General features: G+C 40.8%; 1 long non-coding RNA gene across 2 annotated transcripts in view; it reads left to right on the top strand.

The window, feature by feature from the left end:
* Positions 1–13,693, top strand: part of LOC309606252 — a 371,740-nt gene that overhangs the window by 310,865 nt on the left and 47,182 nt on the right. Inside the window, exon 6 of one of the 2 annotated variants that reach the window (XR_014231716.1) lies at positions 13,084–13,227. This is a non-coding gene — a long non-coding RNA (uncharacterized lncRNA). Of the gene's footprint in view, positions 13,228–13,693 lie in introns of both variants that reach the window. The other variant, XR_014231717.1, reaches the window with a different exon arrangement.

The following is a 13,693-nucleotide window of genomic DNA, read 5'->3' on the forward strand; positions in this document are numbered from 1 at the left end:
TTCTACTTCAGTCTTGTACTTTCTATTTGATGTATATCATTGATCCATGCTGGTTGTGGCTTCCCTGAGCTTCACCAGCAACTGAGCTATGCTCATTTGCGTGACTTTTTGGGGCCATTTGCACCCACTTCTCAATGCTGGAGTCTTCCTGTCTTAGCTTGGCTTCTGTAACAAAATACCATAGACTCGGTGGCTTAAACAATACTTGTTTCTCACCATTCTGGAGGTGAGAAGTCCAAGATCAAGGCGCCGGCTGACCCAGTGTCTGGCGAGAGTTCTCTTCCCAGTTTGCAGAGGGTTATCTTCTCCTGGTATCCTTACAGGTTGGAGAGAGCAAGTTCTAGTCTCTTTCTCTCCATATAAGGGCACTAATCCCATCCCGAGGGCTGTACCCTCATGACCTCATCTAAACCTAATGACCTCCCAAAGGCCCTGCTTCCTAACGCCATCCCACTGAGGGTTAGGATTTCAACATATGAAATTCAGGAGGACACAAGCATACTCCCTTTAGTCATTTGTTCCCCTAAGCTTAGCAGTTAGACGTCCTGGAACCTTAAGGGTCTCTGCTCTGCTTGCATGGCTATTTGGCCATCCCCCTGCTTGGCCTTATGTTGATCTGACTGTGCTGGCTGACTTAGCGACAGTGACAGTACCCACTGCTGCCCAGCTTGACCCCTTCAGGGACAGCACACGCCATACACCGGAGGGACCACCTCTGTCTTCTCCACTGCCTCTCAGACTCAGCGATTTCTCTCATCATTGCTGACCCTGGCGTCAATAAATCTTGCATCTCCTCTTAGCTCACTGGGCTGGCTGTGTTTCTCATCCTTTTTGTTTGGAATGAAAAGGCCAAAGAGGGTCCCAATAAGCCTTTTGTGATGGAATTTCATGTGTCAACTTGACAGGGCCACAGGGAACCCAGACATTTAGTCAGACATTATCTGGGTGTATCTGTGAGGGTGTTTTGGGACGAGATGAACATTTGAATCTTCAGGCTGAGTGAAGCAGACTGCCCTCCCCCGTGTGGGTGGGCTTCGTCCAGCTGAATACAACGGAAGAGCTGAGCCCCCTGTGAGCAGGAGGGAGCTCCTCCCACATGCTGTGGGGCTGGGATGGCAGTGGTTTCCTGCCTTCAGACTGGAGCTCACCCTCGGCTCTCCTGGGGCTCTCATCTGCTGACTACAGATCTTGGGATTTCTCAGCCTCCAGCCTTGCATGAGCCAATTCCTTATCATAAATCTCTTTCTGTACAAGACACACACACACACACACAGACACCCCACTGGTTCTGTTTCTCTGGAGAACCCTAAGTCACCTATCTTTGAAAGCTATTTATCTCAGGAGAAAACAACAGACCCTTTCCTCATTTGTTTTCTTTACAAAATGCCCCCCTTCTCTAATAGCTATAGAATAAAGCGTAAATGGTCATGCTTAAGATACCTGATCCCAGGCATGCATTTAAATCATTACTGTTCTAGAAGAATCTGTCAAGTAACATTCTCAAAGTCTTTACTCTTTTTCTGACCCAAGATAGGCAAATTTTAATGACTTGAGAAGACAATAACCTGGAAATGGGTCTTCTTATGACCTATTGATGGAAAAAGAAAATCACATGACTGCTTTGGGATAAAGGTGGGAAGCAGATAAAGTAGAGGGGTGCATAGGGTGCGGTGAGAGAAGAGGGGAAACAATTTGACCCCTCATTCTGGGTTGTGCTCTAGGGGAAATAAAATTAATTCTGGGTAATCTGCTGTGAAGACGTGGTGATGTCACTGAGTTAGGCCTCCAGTGGTTTAAAAATAGAAATTTAGCTTGAGACGGGGGTGGTCTTGACAGGTCATAGACAGGATGGGCTGTGCTTCTCAGGTGCCAAGGGTGGGAGAGAAACAGCTCCAGGTTCTCTGGGGCTGAAGTGAGAGAGAAATAACAGGGGTCCCGAGCAGCTGTCCAAGGGGGGTGTTGAAGGGAAACTAGGTCAAGCAGACTTGAATTAACTGACTTGAAGCCATGTCCCAGAGATTCCTCATATGTATCCAATACTACCCCAAGATTCTCTGCCGCTCTAGTACAATAGTTTGTGTCCCTCTATTTACTGACTAATGTGCCAGAAAGGACAGAGTGGGGAGTGGCACCCCAGAGTCAAGTGGGGGACGGTCGCCCCCATGGCGTGAGGGAGGAGCATGGACTTGGAGGACTGGCGGGTTCCCCAAGACCCTGTGAGCACATTTCAGGAGCTGTGTCCTCATGGCTGCTCGGATCAGCCCACATCAGACGTGCCCAGGGGTCCGGGTCGCTCCCGGATCTGTAAAGGGAAGGGCATTCGCAAAGAGACATGCTCCTCTGCACACGGGATTTCCTGGTCTCGGGGGTACAGTGAGAGGAATGAGGCTTTCTTAGAAACTGCGCTCCCTGTGCTGGACTTTCCTTTTTCTTCTTGTGCTCACATATCCCAGTCTCTCAACTGTTTCATGTTTGGGGTCAATATGGAAACACTGGGGAATCCCCCTACCAGTGGAGGCCAGACTGGGAGCTGCCTGCAGCTAGGAGCTTGTTTCAAGCCTTCTCAAGTTTCCACCTCCAGCAGCATCTCTGTGTGGCTGAGAAAGCTCTTCAAGGGCTGTGCTGGTGTCATCAGCAGGGGGAACCGCGTGGGGAGCCAAGAGCTTTGCCGTGGCGCCTCCTGGCTGTGCTCTGGGAAACATGGGCAAAGGAGCATCTGAGCCAGGAGGCAGGCAGGGCGATCAGTGACAGACACGGTGCCCTGGGCTGGTCTCATGCCGACATGCCCGTCATACCTCTACACCTGCAAAGGGTTAGCCTTGCCTTGGCTAGCGAGCCCACCGAGGCAGTTCCTCTTTTGCAGCCTGGCGTGTAAGTGTACACAACAAAAGACAAATATTCTAACAGTAGAATGAGAAAGGGAACGAAAAATCTAGATTTCCCAGAGCTCGTCTCCAAGCAGGGAGCTCCTCAGCCTCCCCGTGTGCCTTTACCCAGCACGTTCGAGCAGGTGGCAGTTCTGATGCTCTGACCTGTTTGTTCCCCATCTCAGAGAATCACAGTGTGCTGGAGACAGAGGGACTTCTGAGATCATATAAACCAGTGTTCACTCCTGGTTTGAGTTTCTTCAAGCAATCATGTCTTGTAACCTGTCAATAAATGTATGTCAGGTTTGCCTGTGTGTGTCTGTGCATATAATGTTTACATTTGAAAAAGGCTGGGATGAAAGAATCAAATAGGTGGTTTACAGCAAGATAATTCAGAGCTTTTCAGATGTTAGTGTATACTCCAGTATTTCTAAAGCATGTTAAGCCAAAACCTCCAATAAGAAAGATACACACACGTGAACACACACACTCATGCACAACTTAAGCAAGAGTTTTATGAAACAGTATTTACCCTTATTATGTGTGATGCCCTCTGATATCTTTTATTCTAATTTCTTTTTTAAAAAATGTGCATTGAAACCTACTTAATTTCATGACAAATTTATCGGTCATGACCTGCAATTTGAAAAACTGGCAGAGTACAATTTTCTATGAGGGAGACATATTATTTGATATTTCCCCAATTTATTTGACCGTTGCATCCTTTCTGGTGGAGAGAATGTCCTACGGGACCGGTGTTCCATGGAACATGCTTTTTGGAAATGCTGAACTGGTCCAGGCCCTTCTTTTCATAGCTCAGAGCATGAAGACCAGAAACAGGACATGACTTGCCCAAAGTCACACAGCAAATTAGTTAGTGGCAGAGCTGGAGCCCAATATCAAGGTGACCTGATGCCTAGATTGGCTTGCTTTTTCTATACCCATACCCTGAGGAAGATGATGATTATGGCTATTGCCTTAAGAGATAGGCTAGTTAACAATCAATCAACACCTGCCAGCTAGAGGGTAATGAAGGAAGAAGCACAAAGGTGATTAAGACAATATTTCTTCACTTGAGAGACAGACACATACAGGTACCTGCGATATAAGCCAGACCATGATGGATGCTTGAATAAAGCCACGATCAGAGAACATGGGGAAATGGGGGAGGGGAACAGAGCCAAATGAACATGGATGGGAGAGCTGAGAAGACTTTTGAGAGCAGAATTTTAGTAATGCCTGGAGGGTTGGCCAGGACTTTCATACACACAAAAGGGAACAGATCAATTAGAGGTAATTAAGGGCACTTCGGAGTAAGAGACAGCATGAGCAAAGGTAGGGGAGGTACTTGAGTGTAGGGTACTGGGGAAGAGTGCCACTAGAGAAAATGCCTGGTGGGAGGGAAAGCTAGAACAACAGGGGATGGGCATTGTTCATGTAGGACCGCAATGCCTGGCTCTATCATTGGTATTATTTTATAGGCAATATGGGGTCAATGGGATATTTTTGAGCACTATTTTCAGTAAGATTTTTCTGGCATTCTGGAAGCTAGAATGTCAAGGAATATATAGAAGAGAGAAGATTCAGGTATGAAGTTGCTGCAATAGTTTAAGTACAGGGTAATAAGGACCCAAACCAACTCAGAGACAGTGGGGTTGAAAAGGAAAGTTGGTGCAAGAGATATATTTAAGTTAGAGTCATGGGGATTTGACAAGTAATTAGGGGAAGAAGAGGAGAATAGTGAGCTGAAAGGTCTCAGCACTTGGGTGAGTAGAGGACGATGATAGTATTATCCAGTGTACAGCGCCTTGGAAATGAAGTTTTAAGGGGAAGATGGTGATATCTTTGGAGGAGATGGGGTTGATGAATTTCAAGCTGAAAGATACTATCCATAACATTAGAAAAAAGCCAGTACTCACAAGGATCATTTGCAGGTTGGAGATTGCCCCTAGTTAACCCTGTCACACCATGGGTTCAGAGCTACTTAGTAATGAACTCTTTCTGGAACTAAACTTGAGTAGTTACAAGAGGAGTGTTTTCTGACTTCTTTTCCCTTGAAATATTTTTGCCCTGAGGTCTTTGTGCAACAGGGCTCTTTTCTTCAGTAGCCAAAGATACCAGAGACTTCCTCTAGGACTGGAAGGCATTTGGGCATTTCTGCAGTATTTACAGTATTAAGGTTGAGCATAAATGGGCGAATAACAATAATAGTCATCATGAAATGTGAGTGGCGATGAACAAGAAACATGTGGAATTTGGTAAAGAAATCAGCCAGACTAAGGTGGAAAAGTCATGACAGGTAGTCAAAAGTAAGTTTTCAAGATAGAGAGCGGTGAGATGCTGGAGGAATCTTAATGTTAAGAAGAAAAAATGTGGATATGGTAAAGCTGGAAATAGAAAACCATTACCTTCTTGGGGAAATTACATACTGCAAAGATGTCTTTAACAAGGTTTGTCTAGCATAAAAATTCTTGGTGAATCAAAATTGGGGAGTTACTCAAGTCAGGGAGACCTCTAAGGTCACTGCAGTAAATTAAAGGAGTTGAAGAGGATCATATCTAGTATGAGGAAACTAAAATTTTTCTTGCCAGGATTATCAATAACCTCTATTTAAAAAACATATGATATTCATTTGCTGTCTTCGGTATATTTAATCCTTTAACATTTTAGACGTTGTCAATCACTATCTTCTTTCTGAAACTCATCTTATAAGAAATTTGTTAACTCAAATATAATATATATAAAGAAAAATGCACAAATCAAAAGTGCACACATAAATTAGTTTTCATAAAGTCAAAACTCCCATGGAACCAACCTCCAGAGAAAGGAATAGGACATTAACCAACACCACAGGACTCCCCTTCTGTCCCTTCCTATTTACTTGCCTGAGCTCCAGAGCTAACCTCTATCCTGACTTCTACCGCATCAGTTAGTTTTGCCTATCCAGTTAATCTACATGAATGGAATCATATACCATGTATTCCTTTGTATCTGACTTCTAGTGCTTTGTAGTATGTTTGTAGGATGCATTCACGTTTTTATACAGCAGAAGTTTGTTCATTCTCATTGCTGAGTAGCATTCTATTCCATAAATATATCATGATCTAAATATTGTAGTGTTAATAGAGAGTTATTTCCAGTTTGTTTCTACTGTGAATAGTGCTTGCTATGAAAACTCTCATACATGTATTTTGGTGCATATATGTATACATTTCTATTGGGTATTCACCTAAAAGTGGAATTTCTAGGTCATATATTCACCTTCAGGAAATACTGAAAAACAGTTTTCCAAAGTGGTTATATCAGTTACACACCCACAAGTAGTGTATGTCAGTTCTAGTTGCTCTATCTCATCAACAATACTTGGTGTTATTGGTCTTTTCAAAGTAAGCCATGTGGTGATATTTTAGTGTTTTAAAATTCATGTTTCCCTGATGACTACTTAAATTGAATGCTTTCTTATGTGATGATTGCCACTTAGATATCATATCTTGTAAAATGTCTGTTCAAACCTTTTGCCCATTTTTAACTGAGATTTTGTCTTTTTTCTAAAATTATTATTTACATATTCTGGATATGAGTCCAGTCCTCTGTCAATTGCATATATTGCAAATATTCCTTTCCATTCTATGACTTAAGTTTTTACTTTCTTAGGTATGAAAATATAAATTCTTAATTTTAACAAAGTCCATTTTATTCATCTTTTTCTTTTGGTTAGTATTATTTATGTTCTTTTCAAGAAATCAGCCTAAATCAAAGTAATATAGATAGTGTTCTTTTTATCTTCCAGAAACATTGTTTTTTATTTTCGTTAGAAACTGAAATCCATCTGAAATTTGCTTTTGTATATGGTGTGAGGTAGGGGGTAAAAAAAATTCATTTTTTCCCACATTGATATTAAATTTATTCAATGTCACTTATTGAAAAGATTATCCTTTCTTCACATCACCACAGTATTATCATTTTTGTAAACCAAACGACTATATGAGGATTTCTTTTTCTTTCTTCCTTTCTTTCTTTCTTTCTTTCTTTCTTTCTTTCTTTCTTTCTTTCTTTTTTTTCTTTTCCCTAACACAGCCTATTTATTGGCTTTGTAATGACTGATAGTACATTTCTCTTAATGCAGTTATTCCAGTTTTTGGGTCACCCACCTAGCATATATGGGATCTGATTTTATCTCGATTGCACCCCTCCTACCATATGGTTGTGGCTTCTTCTTTGTCTTTGGATATAGAATATCTTTTTTGGTAGGTTCCAGTGTTTTTTTGTTGATGGTTGTTCAGCAGTTAGTTGTGATTTTGGTGTTTTCATGAGAGGGGGTGAGCTCATGTCCTTCTACTCCACCATCTATGAGAATTTCTTTCTGGGTTCTCTATAGTTCTTGTACAATACTATACTTGCTTAATTAGTATAGTTTTATAGCTTTGTAATGAGTCACGATATCTAGTAATTCAAGTGGGCCAACTTTCTTATTTTTTCAGATTGACTTGGTTGTTTTTATTCCTTTGTATCCTGGTAATTTTAGTATCAATTGGTCAGTTTCCACCAAAAATTACTGTTGGGATATTGATTAGGATTGCCTGGAATCTATGCATCAATTAGAAATGATTTAGCATTTTCACAATATTGAATCATTGAATCACCATCTGTACCATGCCTTATTTCTCCATTTATTTAGAATTTCTTTAATTTCTCTTAGGAATGATTTGTAGTTTTCTGTGTATGTGTACCTTTTGGTTAAATTTGTCCTCAGTGTTTGATGTTATACAAAGTTGTAAATGACAAGTTTTGTAATTTTCATAATTTCATTGTTTGTTGATGATAGTATATAGAAATATCACTGATTTTTATATAATTAACTTATGTCCAATGACCCTGATAAATCTGCTTATTAATTCTAGCAGTTGTTCTCCATAGATTATTTTAAAATTTTCTAGGCTCACCATCATGCTATCTGTAAATAATGAAGGTTTTAATTTTTTTCTTTCCAATCATGATACCCCTCTTTTTCTTGCCTTGTTGCACAGGCTATGACTTCCAATATAACTTTGAAAAAAGGTAATGATAATGGTTATCCTTGTCTTGTTTTTGGTCTCAAAGAAAAGTCTTCAAAATTTCATTAAATATTATTGCTATAACTTTGTTGTTGTTGATAATTGTTAGCAAATTAAGGAATCGCCTTTATATTTCTATTTTGGTAAGAGTTTTAAAAAAAATTTATATCACAAATTGTTGTTGGATGTCATCAAGTGTTCTGCATCTAATGAAATGTTAACAGATTTTTTCATTTAATTTACATATGTGCTAAATTATATTGATCATTTTGTTTTGAATTTTCAAAACTGATTTTGAAAGAGGTGGCTTTTACTTTTTTTTGTAATGTTTTTGTAATATTTTGGTCACAAAAGTTATGTTGATCTCATAAAGCTAGTTAGAACTAATCTGCTGTGAAATTCCTCTGTTGTATTTATAATTTCAGGGCTTTTTTTTCCAGTTTAAGAATTTCTGTTTGATATGTTGATATATGTTGTGCTTTCTGGTACAATTCTCCATCCAGTCATTCATTTTCTTGAACACATTAATTACAGCTATTTAGAGTTCATTTCTGAAAACCCAAGTCAGTATCCCCTGTGACTGTTTTCTACTGTCTCTTTTCCTTTTGGCTTGTATTTTAATGTGTCTGATAATATATGTTTTTAATTCTAGACCTGGAATATAAAGGATTAGAGAGGCTCTGGATGATGTTACCTTTCTGCAGAGTAGTTCACCTTACTCTCTGGCAGCCAACTAGAGTAGAAAAAGACCACATCCATCCAATCAGAGAGTGAGCTAACAAAAGGCAGGGTCCCAGACTGTGAAGCCACCTTCTGAGTCTTTCTCACTCCTAGGGTCTAGCCCTTCAAAGGTTCTGACTGAGACCTGAATCTAATAGATGCCTCCCAAATATTTAGTAAATGAATGAATAAGTGAATGAATGTTGGGAATAGAGGGGAAGAGTAACTGTGATGAACAACGCAGAAAAAAAGAAATGTTTCCAAATAGTAAATTAGATTTAAGGACAAAGAGGGAGGGATTATAAATAGCAAAACATTTTTAGACTGTGTATCATGGTATCACTGATAACAGTCAGTCATTGAGAGCAGGCTTGAGGTGTTTGGAATGGAGACACATAGGAAGAGGCAGGGCAGGTTATGAGTTCTAAGTTAGATAACATTGGGTGATATAAGACAACCCAAGGGCAGACCTATGGTAGACAGTTACAAACATGGGATACGGGTTGAGAGGTCTAGGCTGAAGGAGGAGAAGGACATCGAAGCTACTTTCCAGCCCACAGGTTACAGCATGTGCAAATTTCATAAGACTATATAGATTTGACAGCTATTTAGAATGTTATTTATGGATATAACAAGAGAAATTTGGACCCAATGAGAACAAGAACTAGAACTCAAAAGTTCTGCCTTCTGAAAAGTCCAGTTATGAATTAAGTTCTCTCCGAAGTTCAAAGAGATTTTGAATGAACAAGCAGAAGATATTTGTCTATTTTTCTGAGAGGAAACTCTCAAGGGGTTATCTTTTCTGCTCATCTTCCTGGGTGCTCTGTAACCTCAGGGCTGCTAAGCATGGTTATAGGGAACACATTCCTTTATAAAAGAAATAATTTTAATGGTTCCTTAATACTCCCTATATAGGCTCCTGGCTATTTGGAAGGTCTTTCATTGGTTAATCCACTCCTGACCCGTAAAGTAGTTCTGTTATTTGTCCTCCTGCATATCTACATATTGATAAAATACAGAATTCAGTACCAGAGTAGGCAGCTGAGCTGCAAGACTCACCTAGGTAGCCTACTGACCATTCTGTTTAGAAAGTTACTGAACCACACGAATCTATTTAGTAACCTACGTTTTTCTGTTGTGGGTCTGTATATATTCCTTGGGAGAAATATTCTGGACAGTCTCAGTGATGGCTCAGGACTGCATCTCTCTCTTTCTGGGCAATGATGGAGCAGGAATCCATGTATTTGTGGCTTCAGCTGAGCCTCCGGAACGAATTATAGTAATGGTTCCAGGGGCCCGTTAGTATCCTAGAGTCTGTAATAGGTGTTTCTAGTTCTCATGAAAATATTGAACAAACATCAAGGAAAGATGTTTTACAACCTGGAGCTAATGCAGAGGGTCGTTAACATTGTTATTAGAAACAATCCAGATGATTTAGCCAAGACCTTTGACAAGGGTGTACACCTGTCTGCCTGTCTGTGGATAACAGGTGGCTGTTTATTACCCATGCTGTTCATTAGATGAAGGATAAGGCTGGGGATGGGAGGGATGTCCACTCCAGAGCGTCTAAATGGGGAGAGTGTGAACTAAGAGATCACAAGGACTCCATCACAGATGGCACACTCGGTGCCCAGGTCAAGCTGTGGGCACAGGGACAGCAAGAGACTGCCCTCAGGTCGTCTGGCTGCTTTACCTCCAAACTCGAATTGCATCTTCTCCCAGAATTCTCCTTAACATGAACACTACCAGCAGTTTACATCATTTTTACTATTGTGATACACCCTTGCCATTATTTTGGGCATTTGAGGCTGGTGAAATTCTCCATTTTACCATCACCATTACTGAGTTATTTCTTCCTGATAATACTGGGATTGTGTAACTGCTACAGGAATAACTTGAGCCTCAAGCTGAATCGTGCTTTGGCAAAGTGAGTGAGAAATTCTGGGTGATTACTATGCAGTCATTTTTTTTAATTAAAAAGTAAAATAATACTTATTTAGAAGAGCTTAAATTGACTAATTTACTTTAATGAACAACTTCAGTAACAAATCAAACAATACCAAAATGTTTGGTAAATGACCAAGAAAAAAACATACACGTAGACTCACAAGAGCCATGCATTGTTTTTCTTAATGAACTTGTAACCCATTTGCCTGTCTCTCAAGCCTGTTCACAGCTAGGCTTTATATGAAGCCACTTACATCTCTGGAAGAGCGTAGCAAGTTTCTGTTGTCTTCTGCTGCATCTCTTACATGTCTCACTCACAGTTGGGATGTTGAGTCACCGTCCTTGTCTCTTTTTCTTACTGCCTGGACAGTTTCTCCATTCTTACAACACTATAGCTCATTCTTGAGCCTGTCTTCCCATTGCTTGGTGGTTGGACGATTATAAATATCAACAATAACCGACAAGTTCACTAATACTTTTTGAATTCTCTTTATTATATGTCAGATCCATTTCCTAATGCTTTAAATGCATTATCTAATTTAGCATGCCTAGGAAGTCAGTTCCTAGTTTGGGGACGGACGGAGTCTCGTGGAGATAAGATAACTGGCTGTCCCCACAGTGAGAGATGGCACTGCTGGGGATGAACATACCTCATCCTTTCTCTGAATATCCTGAGACCATAGTAAACCCTCAAACTTTGATGTGTTGGCAAATCACCAGTGAATTTTGTTACAATGCAGATTCTGATTCTGGGAACTGGGATGGGGCTAGGATTCTGCATTTTTAACAGGTTCCCTGGGGAGGTGCTGTAGCTGGTCCTGGATCAACACTGAGTGATAAATAAGGCCAAGATGGAATTCCTTCTTCCTTGAGGAAGGGGTGGGGGTGGGTTACTTGGAGGGTATCCTCACATCATCTAAAATCTGAAAGTGTCGCCTCTACTCCATCCCATTGCATTTTCCAAGTCCCAGAGGGAAATAAATTCAGTCTTTCTTTTTCTCTGTTTCCATTTCAACGGACTATCCCTGTGGACATCCACAGGAAAAGCTTTCTCTGTTGCAGCGGGTCTAGTGCAGGCCATTGCCCCTCTGTTTTTCAGCAAACACCCTTGGATGATGAGTTGCTATTGGACAGGAGCAAAACTTTTGATCTTCTTAGAAAGTCACTCCATTGTTTGCTTCAAAAATGCCCCGAGGCTGCCAGTTCCCCCAATTGAGGCTTTAAACTTATGATGGCCATTTATCTATTTTCAACCCTTTTAAATTCCTTCTCATTCGTGTGATTTGGGACAGGGGAGAGGGCAGCACCTGAATGGCCACTACTCACCATTCATTATCCAATAGATCTCTATTAAGCCAAAGAATTTTTTCCCAATTGTTTCTTTCCTTCTAGGGATAAAGACCTCTTTTCACCCATTATGCCTCTGATCATTTTGCTGCCCTTTTCTGAAACTTCACTTTGTTGGCTCTGCTTTCTTTGAGGCAAAGATGATCAAAGTAGTTCTAAGCATGCCAGCAATTTTTACAATAAATAGCATTTTCTGGGTTATTTTTCATTCCCATTTTAATGCAGCTCACTCACCTTGCTTGTTCTTTAAACTGTTCCTGTGCATTTTCTATGGCTTTATATCAAACAGAAAAGTCACTTCAGATTACATCAGAGTACTTGCCCCTACCCTGAATTCGCTTTAACCTAATGTTGAGGTTGGAGAAATTCAGTAAATTGTGTTCTCCACAATGGTTTCCTTTTCCTTTTTTCCCCTTCTTCCTGGAGTTTATTGGAAGCATAGTGGTCTGCCCTGGCCAGAAGTAAATCTGAGAAGAATTGAGAATTTAAGAGTTTTTCAAGCCTTTATCCAATCATAGCCATTCCTGTCAGCAACATAGTGTTCCTATAGCCTGTGTTCTTCTCACTTTCTGGGTCTTCCCAATGGATAATTAATCACCTACCAATGGCATCTATTTCTGCTTTTCCAACTCCAACTCACTCTTACTACTATGACTACTTGCTACCATTCCTATTAAAGGCTAAAATTTCCTGAACACGTACTATGTACCAGGCACATTTTAAGAGCATCACACATGTTAACTCTATACCACTCAGTAGGTGGGTTCAATTATTATTCCACTTTACAGATGAGGAAATCAAGGCCCAGAGAGGCCCATGGTTTGACCAGGATCACACAGCTAGTAAGTGGAGGAGGTGGGATGGAACTCAGGCACTCTGGCTCTGGAGACCCACGTTTTTACCACCCATCTCCTTACTATGTAATAGTCAGTGCATTCAATGCTTTATATACATGAATTAAATTTCAGTAATAGTATGCCTTATTTGAGGAACTCCATGTTTCATTTAAAACTAAATATATCTCCGTCCTTCAGAAAGAGGTATTGATTAAAATAAAGGAGTAAGCAAAGGCCAGAGACTCCATCTACAAATTATAAGGTCAGTGCCATGCTTGTCACAGTTGATAATTATGGGTTTACCTCTTGCAGGCTCCATATAGACACTGAGTACCTTGAGGGCAGGAGGTGAGTTTTATTCATCTATGAATCAGCCTGCAATGGTCCCTAAGGAAGGTCTACGCACTCTTCTCTCTATGGCTGTGGAACTGATGCAAAGCTGCGCAGTATCTGAGGGTGAGTCTGGGGGGCTGGGTGTGAGGACCCTGGATGGGCTCCTTCCCTCATTGCTTGGCTCTGGAAGGTTGCTCCACATAAATGCTATTTTCTCTGACTTCCTTCTCTTCTCTCTGTACTCTGAGCAATCTTCCCTCTGCTTGTGCCGGCCACATTTTGCAGCTTCCTCTGGCTACACGTTATTGTCTTTAGAGGGGAAAAAGCTGAATTCTGGCTTCCATGTCACAGTTGACTGTACAGAGCTGGAGGGCAGAGCTCATTCTCCCTCCAAATTCCTTTTATGCCTATAATTCAACACGCTGTCACCATCAGGATTAGACAACTCCCATTTGGTCAACCCAAGAAGTCAATTCCATTGACTTTGTTCCTTGTGACCTAGTACGCTGGCCTAAGAGAGGTTCTCCCAGACTGCTTGATATCCTGAAGCTCTTATAGGTGACAAGGACCATTGTCCCCATCCCACATT

The sequence above is a fragment of the Balaenoptera borealis genome, assembly GCF_965194805.1.
Source record: "Balaenoptera borealis genome assembly, chromosome: 11".
Lineage (NCBI taxonomy): Eukaryota > Metazoa > Chordata > Mammalia > Artiodactyla > Balaenopteridae > Balaenoptera > Balaenoptera borealis.